This window comes from Mesocricetus auratus, unplaced genomic scaffold (genome assembly GCF_017639785.1).
Source record: "Mesocricetus auratus isolate SY011 unplaced genomic scaffold, BCM_Maur_2.0 Super-Scaffold_100011, whole genome shotgun sequence".
Classification (NCBI taxonomy): Eukaryota; Metazoa; Chordata; class Mammalia; order Rodentia; family Cricetidae; genus Mesocricetus; species Mesocricetus auratus.
Genome location: NW_024429195.1, coordinates 19,330,125 through 19,347,747, shown reverse-complemented (window position 1 = coordinate 19,347,747; position 17,623 = coordinate 19,330,125). Strand labels below are relative to the sequence as shown.

Sequence of the window (17,623 nt, the reverse complement as noted above, 5' to 3'; positions counted from 1 at the left end):
CAATATTTACTCCATAGAAAATTTTGGGAAAAAAATACATGTTCAAAGTTGCACACTATATAGTGTGATGAATCTGAATCATAGAAATTGCTTTTTATTTTTATTACTTTAATTTTAAATAGCTTGCTTCACATGTCAATCCCAGTTCCCTCTCCTTCCCCTCCTTCCCCCCCATCCTCTCCAGCCTCCCACCCTATGGCCACTTCCTTCCACATAGGGGATATCTAGAGTCTGCCATTTTGCTCAGGGCAGGCTACAGGCACTCCCCTAAGAGTCCAGGCTGAGAGAGCATCCCTCTTTGTGTTAGGGACACACGAAGTCCGTTTGTATGCCAGGGTAAACACTGATCTACTGCCCAGACCCCATAGGTTGCCCAGGCCTCCTCACTGACTCTCACACTCAGGGGGTCTGGATCAGTCCCATGCTGGCCTCCCAGCTGTCGGTCTGGGGTCCAAGAGCTCTCCCCTGTTCAGATCAGCTGTCTCTGCTGGATTTGCCAGCCCATTCTTTGCCAATATGCTCATTGCTCCTCTCTCTGTGTCACTGGGTTCCATGGGTTCAGTTCAGTGTTTAACTGTGGGTGTTTGCCTCTGTTTCTATCAGTCACTGGATGAAGGCTCCAGGATGATTGCAGACGTCAAGTTCATTATCAGGAATGGGCATTCAAGGTGGTCTCTACACTATTGCTTAGCTTGCCAGTTGGTGTCATCCCTTTAGATCACTAGAGGTCACACTGGTGGCAGATCTGTCTTCTAACCTATGATTCCCTCTTCACCCTATTCTATCTCCCACTCAACCTTCCTGTTCCCCCATAACCTACTCTCTCCTCTTCCTCCCCTCTCTTCTTCCCAGCTCCCAACCCACCCCTCACCGTGTTCCCAATCTGTTCAGAAGATCTTGCCTCATTCCTATTCTCTGTAGTACCATGCATATCTCTCTTAGGTTCTTTCCTGTTTCCCGGACTCTCTGTCAGTGGAAGTGTAGACTGGCACTATCCTGATCCATGTCTAAAATCCATATATGAGTGAGTACATACCATGTTTGTCTTTTGGTGACTGGGTTACCTCACTCAGGATGGTTTCTTCTAGTGCCATCCATTTACCTGCGAATTTCAAGATTCCATTGTTTTATGTTTTTTGCTGAGTAATACTCCATTGTGTAAATGTACCACATTTTCTCTATCCACTCTTCAGTTGAAGGGCATCTAGGTTGCTTCCAGGTTCTGGCTATTACAAATAATGCTGCTATGAACATAGTGGAGCAGATGCCCTTGTGTGAATTTTCATTTTTTGGATATATGCCTAAGAGTGGATTTGTTGGGTCTTGTGGTAGATTGATTCCTATTTTCCTGAGGAATCTCCATACTGATTTCCAAAGTGGCTGTACAAGTTGGCACTCCCACCAGCAGTGGAGGAGTATTCCCCTCTCTTCACATCCTCTCCAGCATAAATTGTCTTCGGTGTTTTTGATTTTAGCCATTCTGACAGGAGTAACATGGTATCTCAGAGTTGTTTTGATTTGCATTTCCCTGATGGCTAAGGATGTTGAGCACTTTCTTAAGTGTCTCTTGGTCATTTTAACCTCCTCTATTGAGAATTTTCTATTTAGTTCTGTACCCCACCTTTTAATTGGATCCTTTGGTGTTTTGGAGACTTGCTTCTTGAGTTCTTTGTAAATTTTGGAGATAAGCCCTCTGTCAGATGTGGGGTTAGTGAATATCTTCTCCCATTCTGTAGACTGCCTTTCTGTCTTGTTGACTGTGTCCTTTCCCTTACAGAAGCTTCTTAGTTTCAGGAGGTCCCATTTGTTAATTGTCAATCTTAGTGTCTGTGCCACTGGTGTTATATTCAGGAAGTTGTCTCCTGTACCAACTCATTGAAGAGTATCTCCCACTTTCTCTTCTAAGACTTTCAGTGTGGTTGGATTTATGTTGAGATCTTTGATCCATTTGGACTTAACTTTTGTACAAGGCGATAGGCATGGATCTATCTGCAGTCTTCTGCATGCCAATACCCAGTTATGTCAACATCATTTGTTGAAGATGCTTTCTTTTTTCCATTGTATAGTTTTATCTTCTTTGTCAAAAATCAAGTGTTCATAGGTGTGTGGGTTTTAACTTAATTTAAATTTTGTTTTTATTTGTGTGCATGAGAGAGAGAGAGAGAGAGAGAGAGACGAGAGAGAGAGACGAGAGAGAGAGAGAGAGAGAGAGAGACGAGAGAGAGAGAGAGAGAGAAAGAGAGGGTATGTCCCAGGTGTTGTGATGGATTCCTCAGAAGGTCCAGAAAAGGCACTAGAACCCGTGGAGCTAGAGTTACAAACAGTTCTGTCACCTGACTGATACGAGTACTGGGAACTAAACTCTGTCCCTCTGAAAATGTAACAAACTCTCTTAATTGCAATTCTATTTCTACAGCCCATAAAATACCCTCACTTCACAATATTCAGTATATTGTATCTCTGCCTCCTCCCAGCACCCTGAGGAGAGGAATTATTCACATAAACTTGTATTGAGCATTGTTATGTCAATTTTATACTTGTATTGGTGGTTTTTAATCTCTTTGAGTAATTCACAATTTAAACTTTATTTATAATACAGTATCATGTAGTATGTCTAGGGAAATATACTATTTAAACATTCAAGTATCCAGTGTGAGTTATATAATGCATAGCTTATGTGATTAGGTTAAAATACGCTTGTAGGAATGGAGGTAATGTAGATTCTTTGTTATGTCTTGGACGTTTTCACTTTAGCAAATAAAACCTATTCAAAACCATTATTTCTTTTGAAGGAGAAAAGTCTCACATACTGTCATCAGCATAGGCAGTCCACAAAGATCAGACACTGTCCATGTATAGGGCTTATAGGCTGTTAATACTTAGGTAAACACATCATCAATAAATATCAAATTAACGTGGATGAGGTCAGTTATGTCTTATGAAGTTCTAAACTTTTACATAAGTATAACAACATTATACTATTATTTTAGGGCCTATTTCCTTCCCTTAGCAAATTTACTTGAAGGTTCCACCACACATCATATACCATTATATGTGTTAAATTTTAATTTAATTATATCACTCAACCACAATGTGTTATAAGAACCTAGAACAATATGTCTTTTCATTTGCTAGTTTATTGACAGATACGTTTTAATAGTTTTTTTCTTACACATATGTAAATTTCATAGTTGTGTGTCACTGTACTTTTCTTGCTTTCATGCATATTTGTTTTCCTTACCTCTCCTCCCAAAGGCCCCATTATTCTTTCAAATAGATGGTTTTGGTTGTTCATTTTTTGTGCTATATAAATACTTAGGTATATGCATGTATGTGTATATGTATGTATGTATGAATAAATACATGTATGAATGTATGTAGGTAAGTATTTTGTTTGCTAGTTTGCATGTAAGTATAGTTGATAGATATGTAATATAGAACCCATATCTGAGAGAAATGAGAAATTTTTATTTCTCTAGAAGTACTTTCTCTTTCTCTTCCTCATTTTCTTCAGGATTTTTCTCATACTCTTATTTCTGCTACCTTATGTGGAAAAATTCATCTCTGTTTTTATGTGTCTATGTGTCTGTCTTATTCCATGAGAGAGAAAGAGAGAGAGGATATGATAGATGATATATTTTCTTTATCAATTCAGCTGTCAGACACTCAAGCTGATATTATATCATGCTAATGACAATACTCTAACAAAAAATAGAGTGTGCGTGTCTGATGGCATGCTGACACAGATTCATACTAGTATTTACCAAAAGGAAATCTACATGAGTAGTGTTGCAGATTTATTTAAAATTTTCAAGAAATTCCTATCCTGATTTCTGTAGTATTTGTATCAGTAATATATTATGGGTCCTCTTTTCCACATCCCCATCAGCATTTGTTGATTGGCTTCTAATGTTAACCATTCCTAATAGTATGGGATAGGGTGTCAGTGTATTATAACTTTCTGACATTTCCGTGACAGCTAGGAACTCTTGATTTTTTTCATATATTTTGTCATTTTTATTTCTTATTTTGAAAAATTCGGTTCATGTTTTTCCCCCCAAAGTATTGATTGGCTTAGTGATTTTTTTCTTCACCTAATCTACAAATTAATTACCTGTTACAGGTATATTTTTAAATAATTTCACCCTGCCTTTAGCTTGTCACTTCTTTCTTATGGATGCTCCTTTCCTTAAAACAGGTTTTTCAAATGTATGCTCTCCTACTTCATGATTCCCAGAATTATTTCCTGAGCTATTTGTGGCTCTCCAGAAAGTCTTGCCTGCATCTGCTTCTTGAAGTTTTCGCCCTAGAATGTTCCCCTAGATATTTCAGAATTTCAGATATTAGGAAAATTTGATCTATTTGGAAAAATTCTTATGCAGAGTAGAAAAAAAGAATCCAAATTTGTTCTTCCATTTATGAATGCCTAGAATTCCTAGCATTTTTTAATGGAAGATACCACCTTTTCTCCAACATGAACTTTGCCAATTATGTCAGAAATCAGGCAGCCATAACAACAGTGCCTGACTACTTTATTCTGTTTTATGGTCTGTTTTTGTTCCAATAGCATCCGCATGGTTAATGTGTTGTGACTCCATCATACAATTTTAAAACAGAAGTAGTTATGACACCACTATTGCTCTTTATGATTCATACTACATTGGTTTCCACATGAATTTCAGGAATTTTGTAATTTGGTGCAAAGTACAACCGTAGTTTTGATAGGACATTTCATTCAATCTGTGGGTTGTTCTTGGTAGTGTAACCAATATGTGAGTACAGAGGCCTGCTCCTTTTCCTAGAGTCTTACAAATTTTCACTCCTCTGTGGGCTACAGTTTTCATTTCAGAGGTTTTTCCACTTCCTCTACTGTACATATCCATAATTTGATTTCAATTTGGAGCTATTTTGAATGGAAATATTTCTCCTAATCACTTTCTATGAAGTTTTTTTAATATATAAGAAAGCTTCTAGCTTTCATATGTTGATTTTTTAAATCCTTCTCCTTTGTCAAAAATGTTTATCTCATCTAAGCATTTTCTGATAAAATCTTTGGAATGTAGGATTGTATCTTCTACAAATAGAGATACCATGCTTCATTCCTTTCCTGTTATTTCTTTTATTTCATTTCCTTTCCATATTTAGGTAACTAAAACAAAAAGGATGGCATTAATTAAGAATGCAAACCCAGGGTAAGCTTTCCTGTTCCTGACTTTATGGAATGTTTTCATTTCCCCTTCAGTATAATGCTTTCTTCAAGTTTATCACAAGTTTTACAGTGTTGAGACGTAATCCATCTGTTCCTAGGTTCTTTAGGACCTTTGCACTAAAGGATATATAACTTTGTTTTAAAAATGTCTTCAGCTCTTTATATGATCATGTGATTTGTAAACTTGATTCTATATCTGTGCTTTACTACACTGATTGCTTTGTACACCATTTTCGTATCTGTTGAGTGAAGTTGCACTGAACTGCTGTTAGATCTTTTCAACAGCAGCCGTAGCTTCACAATCTCAGCTGCACTGACAGTCAATACTTGTATCCAGAGATGGGGCCACCTCTGACCTTGGGCTCAGGGCTATCATAACCCATCATTATCTTTAGATGAGAGGTTCCCCTTCTGTCTGCCAAGAGTATGGATTGTGTTCACTGTACGGTATAATGCAACCTGAACTTCTTGGCATGTACACATACATCTTTGTCCTTCTGTTCTCTACAATAGCCACCTAGGGATTGTCTCTCCTTAGGGTAGTGGTACGCTGACACCAAACTTCCATAATAGTGATCATTCTTTGTCAGTATGTCAGGATTCAAGCTAGTTTTATATCGAACAATTGGTTCCCTCCTAAGTCAATGACTCACAAGAAATACCTGAGGTATGGGTAAAAATTGGCTTCATCCTGACTACTGAACACTCAAACATGAAGAGTCATCATTTTGCCAAAAACTCTAGCTGAACTTGAGAGATGGGAGAACTGTGTTCTTGCTTGTGGGATGGACCACCAGCTCTTTAGAACACACTCCCTTCTGGATGGAGCTTCTGCTTCTCTACAGCGCTTGCTCTGATGCTGCGGCTGAGCAGTGTTTCTGCTCTTTTCCATTTCCTGTGTCACCCTTCTGTTTGTCTGCATTTTCCTTAAGGTCCATGTGATGTTCAGCACTCCCCATCTCCTCTTAGGGGAAGAATATCTATTCCTCATAATTCTGACTCTTAGTCGCTGAAGTAAACGGAGGCTTCCAATCTGTTGTTTTCTCGTTGACATTAAGATCTGTAAAGTAAAACATACCCAAAACCTTTCTAAGTGCATCACTAATTTTTAAATAGGTTGTTGATGTCTTCTAACCTAGAAGATCACCATCAACCCTGACCTTTAATTCCAAACTGCTGAAATAATATAGAGAAAATTGAGATGCATCCTTTAACCCAGTATGGACTCAAGTACTGGACTACATAATGCATCCACTGACAGACATTCCTTTTTTGATAGGCATTTGGTAACATCTGAAGCTGCAACTGAATAGTTGTGATACTGAAGTTCTTCTATTAGTCCTTTCAAAGTAGCTTCATTGCTATGCTCCTAGAATATGTCCAGAAAAGAGAGTGGCCTTTGTACTCTTAGAGGAAGTCTGTTGCAGTGCTTTCATTTTCCTCTAAAGTAAGCTTTGTGGGCATCAAAACATAGAGTTAAAAAGTTGGGCCCAAATTCATAATGCATTTAGTGGTGCCTACATTTAACACACTGGTTTTATAGTAAGAGCTGTAAAAGGTAAAAATTTACACTCTAGTAAAGAAAAGCCTTCTGAGGCAGAACTTGGGTATTTTAATATAGAGGATGCAGGGATTTGTGTTTCTTAGCTGCCCAATTAATTGGATTACAAAGGAAAGTGAAATACATCTGCATCTGCCCTTGTCACCCCAACCCTCAAACTAGTCACCCTTTGATCCTTTACACTCCTTTCTACTCCCCAGTGAAGGTGAGGTCTTTCATGGGGGATATTCAAAGTCTGTCATATCATTTAGAGCAGGGACTAGACCATCCCCCATGTATCTAAGCCGAGAGAGTATTCCTCTATGTGGAGTGGGCTCCCAAAGTCCATTGTGTACTAGGGATAAATACTGATCTACTACCAGAGGACCCATAGAGTGCCCAGTTCTCCTAACTGACAGCCACTATCAGGGGGTTTGAGTTGATCCTATGCTTGTTTCACAACTATCAATCTGGAGTCCATGAGCTCCCCCTTGTTCAGTCTGCTGTTTCTGTGGGTTTCTGCAGCCTGGTCTTGACCCCTTTGCTCATCACTCCTCCCTCTCTGCAACTGGATTCCAGGAGATCAGTTCAGTGTTTAGCTATGGGTGTGTCCCACCTTTTAATTGTTTATTTGGTGTTTGGGGGACTAACTTCTTGAGTCTTTGTACATTTTGTAAATCATGCCTCTGCTGATGTGGAGTTGGTGAAGATCTTTTCCCATTCTGTGGTGTGCTGTTTTGTCTTGTTGACTGTGTCCTTCGCCTTACAGAAGCTTCTCAGTTTCAGGAGGTCCGATTTATTAATTGTAGATCTCAGTGTCTGTGCTGGTGATGTTATATTCAGGAAGTAGTTCCCTGTACCAATTCATTCAAGGATATTTCCCACATTGTCTTCTAATAGTGTGGCTGAATATATGCCGAGGTCTTTGATCCATTTGGACTTAAGTTTTGCTCATGGTAATATATATGGATCTATTTGCAATCTTCTAAATGTCAGCATCCAGTTATGCCTGTACCATTTGTTGAAGATGTTTTCTTTTTTCTATTGTAAATTTTATTTGCAGGCAAATGGATGGAACTAGAAGAAACCATCCTGAGTGAGGTAACCCAGACACAGAAAAATAAACATGCACTCATAAGTGACTATTAGACATTGAACAACGTATAACCTGCCTAAAATCCACAACCTCGGAGAAGCTAGGAAACAAGGAGGACTCTGAGAGAAACATATATGGTCCCTTGGAGAAGGGAAAAGAGGCAAAATCTCCTGAGTAAATCGAGAACATGAGGGAGTTGGGAGGGAAGTAGGAGAAAGAGGTGGGGAAAGGGGAGAGGAGAACATGAGGTATCAGGAAGATTGAGTCAAGGGAAGAATAGAAAAGGAGAGCAAGAAAAAGAGATGCCTTAATAGAGGGAGCCATTATAGTGTTAAAGAGAAATCTGGGACTAGGAAATATCCAGAGATCCACAAGGATGACCCCAACTAAGAATCTAAGTAATAAGCCTTCATTCAGTAGCTGATAAAAGCAGAAGCAGAGATTTATAGCCAAGCACTGAGCTTAACTCCTGAAATCCAGTTGGAGAGAGGGAGAGGAGTGATGAGCAAAGGGATCAAGACCATGCTAGGGAAACCCACAGAAACAGCTGACCTGAGCAAGTGGAAGTTCACAGACCCAAGTCTGACAGCTAGGAAACCAGCATAGGACCAAACCAGGCAACCTGAACCAGGGCGCCAGTTGTAGGGCCTGGACAGTCTATGGGGCCTCTGGTAGTGGAACCAGTATTTATCCCTAGTGCACAAATGGGTTTTGGGAGCTCATTCCCAATGGACGGATATTCTCTCAGCCTAGATACATCAGAGAGAGCCTAGTTCCTGCCACAAACAATGTGACAGACTTTGGTGATCCTTCATGAGAGGCCTTACCCTCCCTAAGGAATGGATGGGAGTTGGTGGGGGGCTTGGGAGGACAGAAGGAGAGGGAACTGGGATTGATATATAGAATAAGATTGTTTTTAATTTAAATAAAAATGTATTAAAAATAACAAAAAAGAAAATACATAAATTGTCTTTATAAATATTATTATGTTGCTTTACTTGTTTAATGACTTTATAATAAGGCTGTAGAAAAGTATCCATCAAGAATGTTGGAAGTATAGGTCAATATCTAAAAGTACTTATTACCTATTCTAGAGGATCTAAAGTCAGGTCCTAACATCTGTAACACACATATCACAACTATCTATAATTTTAGCTCCAGGGGATCTGATGCCCTATTCTGATCTCAATAGGCACTGGGACATACAAGGTATTCATTCAAATATACAACAGATAAACACATGAATAAATAAATACTAATAAACTTTTAAAAAACACATATATCAAATTCAGGCATTTAATAACATTTGCTAAACATAATACCCAAGTATTCTGATAAATTAAAAATATAATGTAGAAAACATGTTCATAATTATGTTGCACAATATAAATCAATTCCATTTCCAGAATTCACTCCTTAGTGTATAGTTGTAAATACATAGCTTAAAAGTCTAAATAGTTGTTATGCAATTATATATTAATATTTCCACAACAGGGAATTGATGTTATTACTTACTTTATTGATTTAACATTTACAATTAATTTTATTTATGAAATATTTATTTTATCACTTATTTATGTGTGTGTATCCTTCAATATGACTATGGATGTGGGCATCAATAAAGGCAGAAAGAGTCTAGGACACCCAGGAACAGCAGTTACAGGTAGGTGTGAACTACCTAACATGGGTGCCAGGAAAGAATCTTCAGTTTTCTAAAGAACTATTTGCTTTTACCCACAGAGCTATCTCCCCATCCTCTACCTTTAATGTCCTTATTTTTTGCAGTACACGAATAAACATGAAGGTCTGCTTCAAATAGCACATGCCACACACAGGAACATAAATTCTGTTTTCCTTATCAGAACTGAGAAAATTTTCTCAGTCCAACTGAAGGTTGACATTGAAAGGCAAAGTGAATAATAAAAATTAAACCTGTAGTTGAAATTGTTTACATTTGTGTGGCTGCTACTTTTTAGCTGTTGGTTAACACTTCATATGATTTCTTCACATGAAAATCATAAACAATATGGCATTAGAACAATGTATTATAACTCTGATGCAAGGAATATTGAGTATATTTATTTTGAGCCAGTTTTAAATTCTTCTTTTCTACAAGTATTTTTCATAGAATAATTTGGTTTTATACATACACATAATTTGAAAAGATAATTTTTTCTTTGCTTAAGAATTTTTCTTGTGAATCTTGGAGCTATTGGAGTATCTTAAAGTTTATTTAAGTCTTTTTTTAGTGGTCTTTAAATAAATATTTCTTTTTCCACTAGTTTTCAATTATCTTATCATTATTTAACTGACCTTTTTAGGTTATTAAATTTTATTTACTTGATTGGCAATTACCTTTCCAATGAATCAGATCTTCAATTATAATTGTTTTGTTCTAGTGAATTGATGTTCATTGTTTTTTTCTTTTTTATTATTTTAATTTTAAATAGCTTGCTTCACATGTCAATCCCTCCCACTCCCCTCCTCCTGCACCTCTCCCACCTCCGACCCTATCCCCACTTCCTTCCATATCGAGATATCCAGAGTCTGTCATTTCACTCAGGGCAGGGACCAGGCACTCCCCTAAGAGTCCAGGCTGAGAGAGCATCCCTCTTTGTGTTATGGACACACGAAGTCCATTTGTATGCCAGGGATAAACACTGATCTACTGCTCAGGGTCCCATAGGTTGCCCAGGCCTCCTCACTGACTCTCACACTCAAGGGGTCTGGATCAGTCACATGCTGGCCTCCCAGCTGTGGTCTAGGGTCCAAGAGCTCTGCCTTCTTCAGATCAGCTGTCTCTGCTGGTTTTGCCAGCCCATTCTTTGCCAATTTGCTCATTGCTCCTTTCTCTCTGTCACTGGGTTCCATGGGTTCAGTTCAGTGTTTAACTGTGGGTGCTTGCCTCTGCTTCCATCAGTCACTGGATGCAGGTTCTAGGATGGCATACAGTGTAGACATCAAGTTCATTATCAGGAATGGGCATTTAACGTGGTCTCTCCACTATTGCTTAGCTTGGCAGTTGGTGTCATCCTTATAGATCACTAGAGGTCTCACTGCTGCCAGATCTCTCTTCAAATCTATGACTCCCTCTATTATGGTATTTCTCATCCTGTTCTTCCCCTATTCTAACACCCCCCTCAACCTTCCTGTTCTCCCATGACCTACTCTCTCCTCCTCTTCTTCCCCCTCTTCTTCTATGCCAAGTGGTGAATTCTTTAACCACACTATAGCCAAGGCTACAGTCTTGGCCCACAGAAACTGGCAAAGATGAATATGTCTTCCAAATTGGTAAAATTCAAAGATTTCATCAAATTTCGTCTGCATTTCAGCCAACATGAGCACATGACAGCCAGGGCTTTCAGTGTCTGAAGGAAAACAATGTGTTAATTTCCACAAGGTAATTGACAGGTAGGATTTACATGAATCAACCTTCCACTTTCTTTTTATGTATTTTTGTATATCCTCCTCAGCTGGGCTCCTGTACATTCAATTTTCTTATTATGTTACATTTTTAATTGAATTCCTAAATGACCTTTCAATATCTGGCTTTGTTTCTCAGAAAATATTTTGTTTTGTTCTTGGATAGAACCCTGGGTATGAAAATTTCTGTACTTCTTTTCAAGGTTTGAGATGATATGGAAGTTTGATTTATTCTTTGACTCTCATTTTTTTCATGCTGCTTCCTTCCATGACAATACAGAATATTTAAGACTCATCATGATTGTGACTCTTCTTTTTCTTCCAATGTGTTCAGGTTTGGTCCTTTACTCCAAGCCCTAGGTGATCATGAATGGTCAGATTTCAGGCAGCGTCATGTATATGAGCTAGAACTCAGAGGTACTGTGCATGTCTCTGGAAGTACACCATCTCTCAAACACTAACCTCTTTGCTCTCAGTCTTCTTCATCAACTAATTTAGAGAGTATTGCATTTCTTATTCTATATTTTCTGTAGTTTCCATTATTTTCCTTAGGGGTGCTTATGAAAATCAGATGAAGAAACAATTCATATAATGAAGGAATAGTCTATATATATATATATATATATATCAATCTTGGGGGTAATGGACTCTGATCAGTGTGGCATTTTTAGTGTCTCTGGTACTCTTTAATTTCATTTTGTATATTTCGATCTTTCTTTACTCCATGATTGGCTTAAGTTTTTACACATAAAGATTTCTTATAAGATAGAAGTGTTTGATTTTTAGAAGATATTTATCTTGCCTTAAAATAAGGAGAAAATCAGTCCAATATGACTGTCTTTGAGCCATGATGCTCCATGTGGGAACCCATGATCTGAACACATTCCTGATGATTAAAACCTCTTCACAATGGCTCTGTTGAGTCTTGGCCACATTTGAAATGGTTCAGAAAAATTTTAACAATTTAATTTTTGAGAATTTCAATGCACATTTATGTAATTTCTACCCCTTCCTATTCCAACTCCTCCCATGTCTCCACTATAACTTCTCATCCATGACTCTAGAGAAAACTGACTCTCCTTCTCTTGGCATTCATTGTCAGATGTTCTTCTTCTGAGTATGTGGTCTTATGCAATTGTCCACATTAATGGCATGCCAACTGGTTTGGTCAGTACACAGTTTGTGTGTAGGCAGCATTATTATTGAAATCTCATGAGTTCAGAATCCTTGTCATGTCTTAGAGATACTATTTTACAGCAAGCATCCTGGTCCTCTGTCTCTCCTGTAGTTTTTGATCACATCTTCTGAGGCATTCACTGAGTCTTAGTAATATTTTGAGACAATTCACTTCTCCTGAATATTATTGTGTATTGCACTATAAAGCTATGTATTCTTTTTGCAAGAATGTATGTAAAGCATAAGGACAAGAGTCAAGGCCTTTGCCGACTATAGCAGCATGTTATAGCCATTAGCTGCAAGGAATACATTCCAGCCTCCCATGAGCAATTGTATTTCTACTTCTTAAATATGATATATCAATACTTTAAGACACATACAGAAAAACGTTAAATACCACTTAAAATAAAAATTGGAGAAAGCATGTAATAACTAGACAGCAACTAATATCAGCTTAGAAATAAAATATTTCTAATACCTGGAGCAAAATACCCCACATAAATTTAAGTAGAGACGATTGTTCAGAAGGTTAGTGCTTACAGCTTGGGAAGAGGGAATGTTTATATATACATATATATATGATATATACTTAATATAAATTAATGTACAAAATTATAAATATATAATAATAAGTATATGTTCTTGAAAAGTCCTCGCCTGGATGTGTCCTTGAATCCTAGCTCTCAGGGTTATCGCTTTAGGCAGCACTATACAAAACAAGAATAATGTGCTCGTTTTTTTCGTTATTGAGCCAGGAATTTGCAGGAAAAGGTCAAGGCTTCATTTATTTTGAAAACTAGAGCTGGACCAGCTGGATGGGCTACTCACACTTTACTTTTCAGCATGCAGAATAGGTTTCTGCCTTTCCTGCCTTTCTACCACATACTGTGTATATTTTAAACAGAATTATCTTGGTACCTGGGCAAAGTGTAACTTGATTACATACAAATAAGCTAACACTTACTTCTAAATATAAATGAACATTTTTTGTTCATTTGTTTCTTACAATGAATTCTGTTTCTTAATCACAAAGTTTAGAGTTCTTTGAATTTCTAATATATTAAATAAAGTCACTTTGCATACATGGTAACAATTACCCTATTAAAAGTATTGAATAATTACAAAGGAAATTTTATAAGGTTTATTAACAAAACTTGAAATTGGGATGAAATTTATAATATTATTTGTTTTGTATTATTTTCATTAATATTAGTACAAGAGACCCACAAGTGGTCAAAATGCAGAGAACAACCTGAACTGATACATTTATATACAATATGACACATATGTACAAAGCTCTAGGAAGATTCAGATAACCACTGATGTATGGGTTTTGGAAAGCAGAAATAAGATTACAGCACATTCGTTTTTGTTCTGATGGAAATTCTGATTCTGTCCCTTACATGATGCAGACACAGCAAACTACAAAGAAAGCAGAAGGAGTCTCCTTCGAACAGTGGTTCTCAACTTTCTAGAGCTGTGATCCTTTAATATAGTCAGCATGTTGTGCTGACATCCAAGCATAAATTTTTTGTTGCTACTTCTTAACTGTAGTTTTTCTATAGCTATGAGTCATAATGTAAATATCTGTCTTTTCCCTTGATCTTAGAAGATCCCTGTGAAAGGTAATGTGAACCCCAAAGATGTTGTGAACCCCAAGTTGAGAACTGCTGAGTTATAGTAAGATGGAAAGATCCCAGAAACAGTTGATTTCATATGTAACAGAGCTCAAGAATAACAGCAAAAAAATATTAACCTGAAATGTAAAATTGCTCAAATTTATAGATAAGAAAAAGTAAGAGTAGTACTAATAAGATCCAAATGGTACTTTTAAAACTTCACTGATGAATCACAGAAAATTTTGCTAATACTAAATTTAAATTTCATAAAGTAAAATCCATCTGAGATTTACATGCCTGCTATGTGAAACTCTGTACAATGCCAATAGAACACTGATGAGTCTTGAAGTATGTTTTATTTGATTTATGTTTAAAGAGAAAGGACCATACTACGCCAGAGGCTCTAAAATAACATTTTAATTAAACATTTTACAATATTTTATTTGCTTACACTTTCTGAATTAATATTCCTTACATGGAATTGTTGACAATAGTCATGTTCATGAGTTTGGGTTTTTTGCTTAAAATACAAAAATCTAGAGTGAGAATATGACACTTTTAGGTAAAGTAAAAAGTTAGGTGCTTCATTTGAATCCCCAAAACCCAGGTTAAAGTTAGATATTGCATCCCTCTGTAATCCTAGATAAGAAGCCTTGACAAATGAGTCTCCAGAAACTAGTGGCTTAGCTAAACTAGTATATGCAGGCAAGACAGCAGAGAGAGATTCTGCCTCGGAGAAGGCAGAAAGCAAGGAAAAAATATCTTAGGTTGTCCTGACATACATGCTATGTTACACACCTATCTGTTCTAACACAGAAGAATAGACAAACACAAATGGATATTTACACACATTTATGTATAATTAAATTTTGTAAATTATGTAAATTAAAGTTTCCTATTACTTTGACTCTACTAACCACATTTTGTTGCCTCATAATACATTACAACTGTCACATGATTGGTAACTGATCTGATAGTGGAGTAGTATAAGCAAGATTTCTCTTAATGTCATGGATGGTAGTCAAACAGCTTCTTTCAAATACAACTTTTCTTGTTGCCTAATGTATCATGTCATTATTACAAGTTTTAGATTTCCTGGTCTGCCTCATACCCATGGAATCACAGAAAGTACTTCCTACTGGATGCAAATGTTATTGTAGTGATGACCTACTCAGCACAAGTATCCCTTTATGTGTATGTATTTCATTCACAAAAAAATGTAATATATTCCATGTATTGAATTTTTATTCTTCTCTCAAATAATACATCCGACCACAGCTTCCTCTCCCTTCAGTACTCCAAGCCCACCCCCCATTTCTCCCAGATTCACTGCCCCATCATTTTCCTTCAGAAAAGACAGGCCTACCAAAGATATCAATGAACACAGCATAACAAGATGCAATAAAACTAGGCACAAACCCTCATATCAAGACTGGATGAGTCAATCAGGATGAGTAAAAGGGTCCCAAGAGCAGGTAAAAGAGTCAGAGACACTCTCACTCTCACTGTCCTTGTCCCACAAAAATATCAACTAAGCAACCACAATGTACATGCAGAACCTAGCTATGGGTCCTAATATCTTTCCTCCTCCTCTTCTGTAGGGTCCCCAATCTCTGAGCAGAGGGACCTGATGGAGACCTTAAATTTAGACTCTTCCTCTGCATATTGTCTAGATGTAGGTCTCAGCATCTGCTCACACCTGCTGCTGAAGGAAGTATTTCTGGTGAAGACTGAACAAGTGATCAGTCTATGAGTATAGCAGAACATCATTAGGGATCATTTCACTGATGTTTTTTTCAGTTGTTTGTGGTTTGATGCTAGATCTCAGAGGTATCCACCTTCTGGTTCCTGGTCATCCAGATGGTATCAGGTATTGGCTCCCTCTTATATCATGGGACTCAAGTTAGTGAGTCAGTGGTTGGTGACTCCATAAGCACTGAGCCATCATTGCCCTAGGACATCTTGCTGGAAGAACAGATTGTGGATTATAGATTCTATGGCTGGGTTGGTGTCCCAGTCCCACGACTGGAAGTCTTGCATAGTTATAGAAAATAACTAGTTCAAACTCTATATCCTCCATTACTAGGAGTCCTATCTAGGATCACTCTCATAGCATCTAAGGAATTTCGACTGCACTAGGTTTCCACATTGCTTCCAAACACACCCCAGTTCCAGTCATCTATCCCCATAATTTCTCCCTTTGTCTCTCTCCTCAATTGAACCTTCTTGTTCCCTTCCCATTTCATTCCCAATCCACTGGCAAAAATCTATTCTATTTACCCTTACCAGGGAGCGACATGCAACCTCTAAAGCCCTGGTTGCTACTCAGCATATCTGTATTGAATTATATGGAGAGTATGGGCAAGTGCTAAAATGTCTTTAAATGTAATATGTCTCCTGAACATATATGTCTAATCAACAAGAAAAATATCTCACATACCTAAAACAATGTTCAGTTTCAGCAGTATTTACAACCAACATAATCATATATTTTGAATAATTTGGATATTAAAATAGTACTGCCGTTTATATGTTTGAAACCAATGGACAGAATTAGAGTTGTACTACACTTGTAGAGTGTTTGCCAGGCAAATCAGTTGGATTGATATAGTATATCATACACCACTATTGAAATTACACAATTACCATCCATCATTCTATTATATACCTAGTTATTGTATATTGGTATGACTGAAGCCACCATGGAAGGGGAGGCCCCTTCCTCATAACACAGATCTGCTAACATCAATACCTGAAACCACAGTTTCCTGCTTATAGGTAAATTGAATCATATCTAATTATATCTTTGTTCTTGGGTAGAGACATGACATTCTGAAGTGCCTGAAAGTCATTAACAGATAGCTAATAATAAGGTCAATGTCTAGCTGAAGTATTTCTGAAACAAATGAGGGCAACCATTGCCCCTGCATGAGAGAAATCAAATGCACCTGTCACTCACCTGGACATAAAGACATTTCTCATGAAGAGCTGTCTGCTCTCCAGTGTTCAGAAGCAGTAGTGGTCTAATTTGTAGGTTGGCACAATGATCTCTTTGGCCATCATATGTGTTCACCCTGGGAATTTGCTCTGTTCCACTCGGCTTATCTTCTTCATGGTGATTTGTGTGGAGTTTGAGTTCTCTCCTCGTAGATCCTGTGGACAGAGAGTCCAAAAAAGATCTTGATAACAACTGTGCATTTAAATGAAACATTTGTATCTTCATCACATATCTAGGGACTCAGTGTCAACCAAAATTTTTGTTATTCTTTTAATTTTATTATCAATATTTCAGTTTGAGTATCAGATCATTTTCAACTGTTCATTTAGTTTTATTTTGGCTGTTGGAGTTTGTATCATGGTGGAGTACATAGTAAACTCTTCCTCACCTTTGAGCTACAGAACTAGCCCAATTTTTATTTTGTAAAATCTAAATGATTTGGTTTGTTATTAACCTAATTAATTGCATACATGGTTTTTACATGATAGTTTAATTAGTTTGGGAAACATTCTGAATTGGCATATATTGGCCTATTGGTTATTTAAAAGAGAAATATTTGCCA

General features: G+C 37.3%; 1 long non-coding RNA gene across 1 annotated transcript in view; it reads right to left on the bottom strand.

Annotated features, from left to right (window-relative positions):
* Nucleotides 1-17,623, bottom strand: part of LOC121143198 — a 130,430-nt gene that overhangs the window by 20,831 nt on the left and 91,976 nt on the right. Inside the window, exon 4 of the long non-coding RNA XR_005880371.1 lies at nt 17,023-17,216. This is a non-coding gene — a long non-coding RNA (uncharacterized LOC121143198). The remainder of the gene's footprint in view (nt 1-17,022; nt 17,217-17,623) is intronic.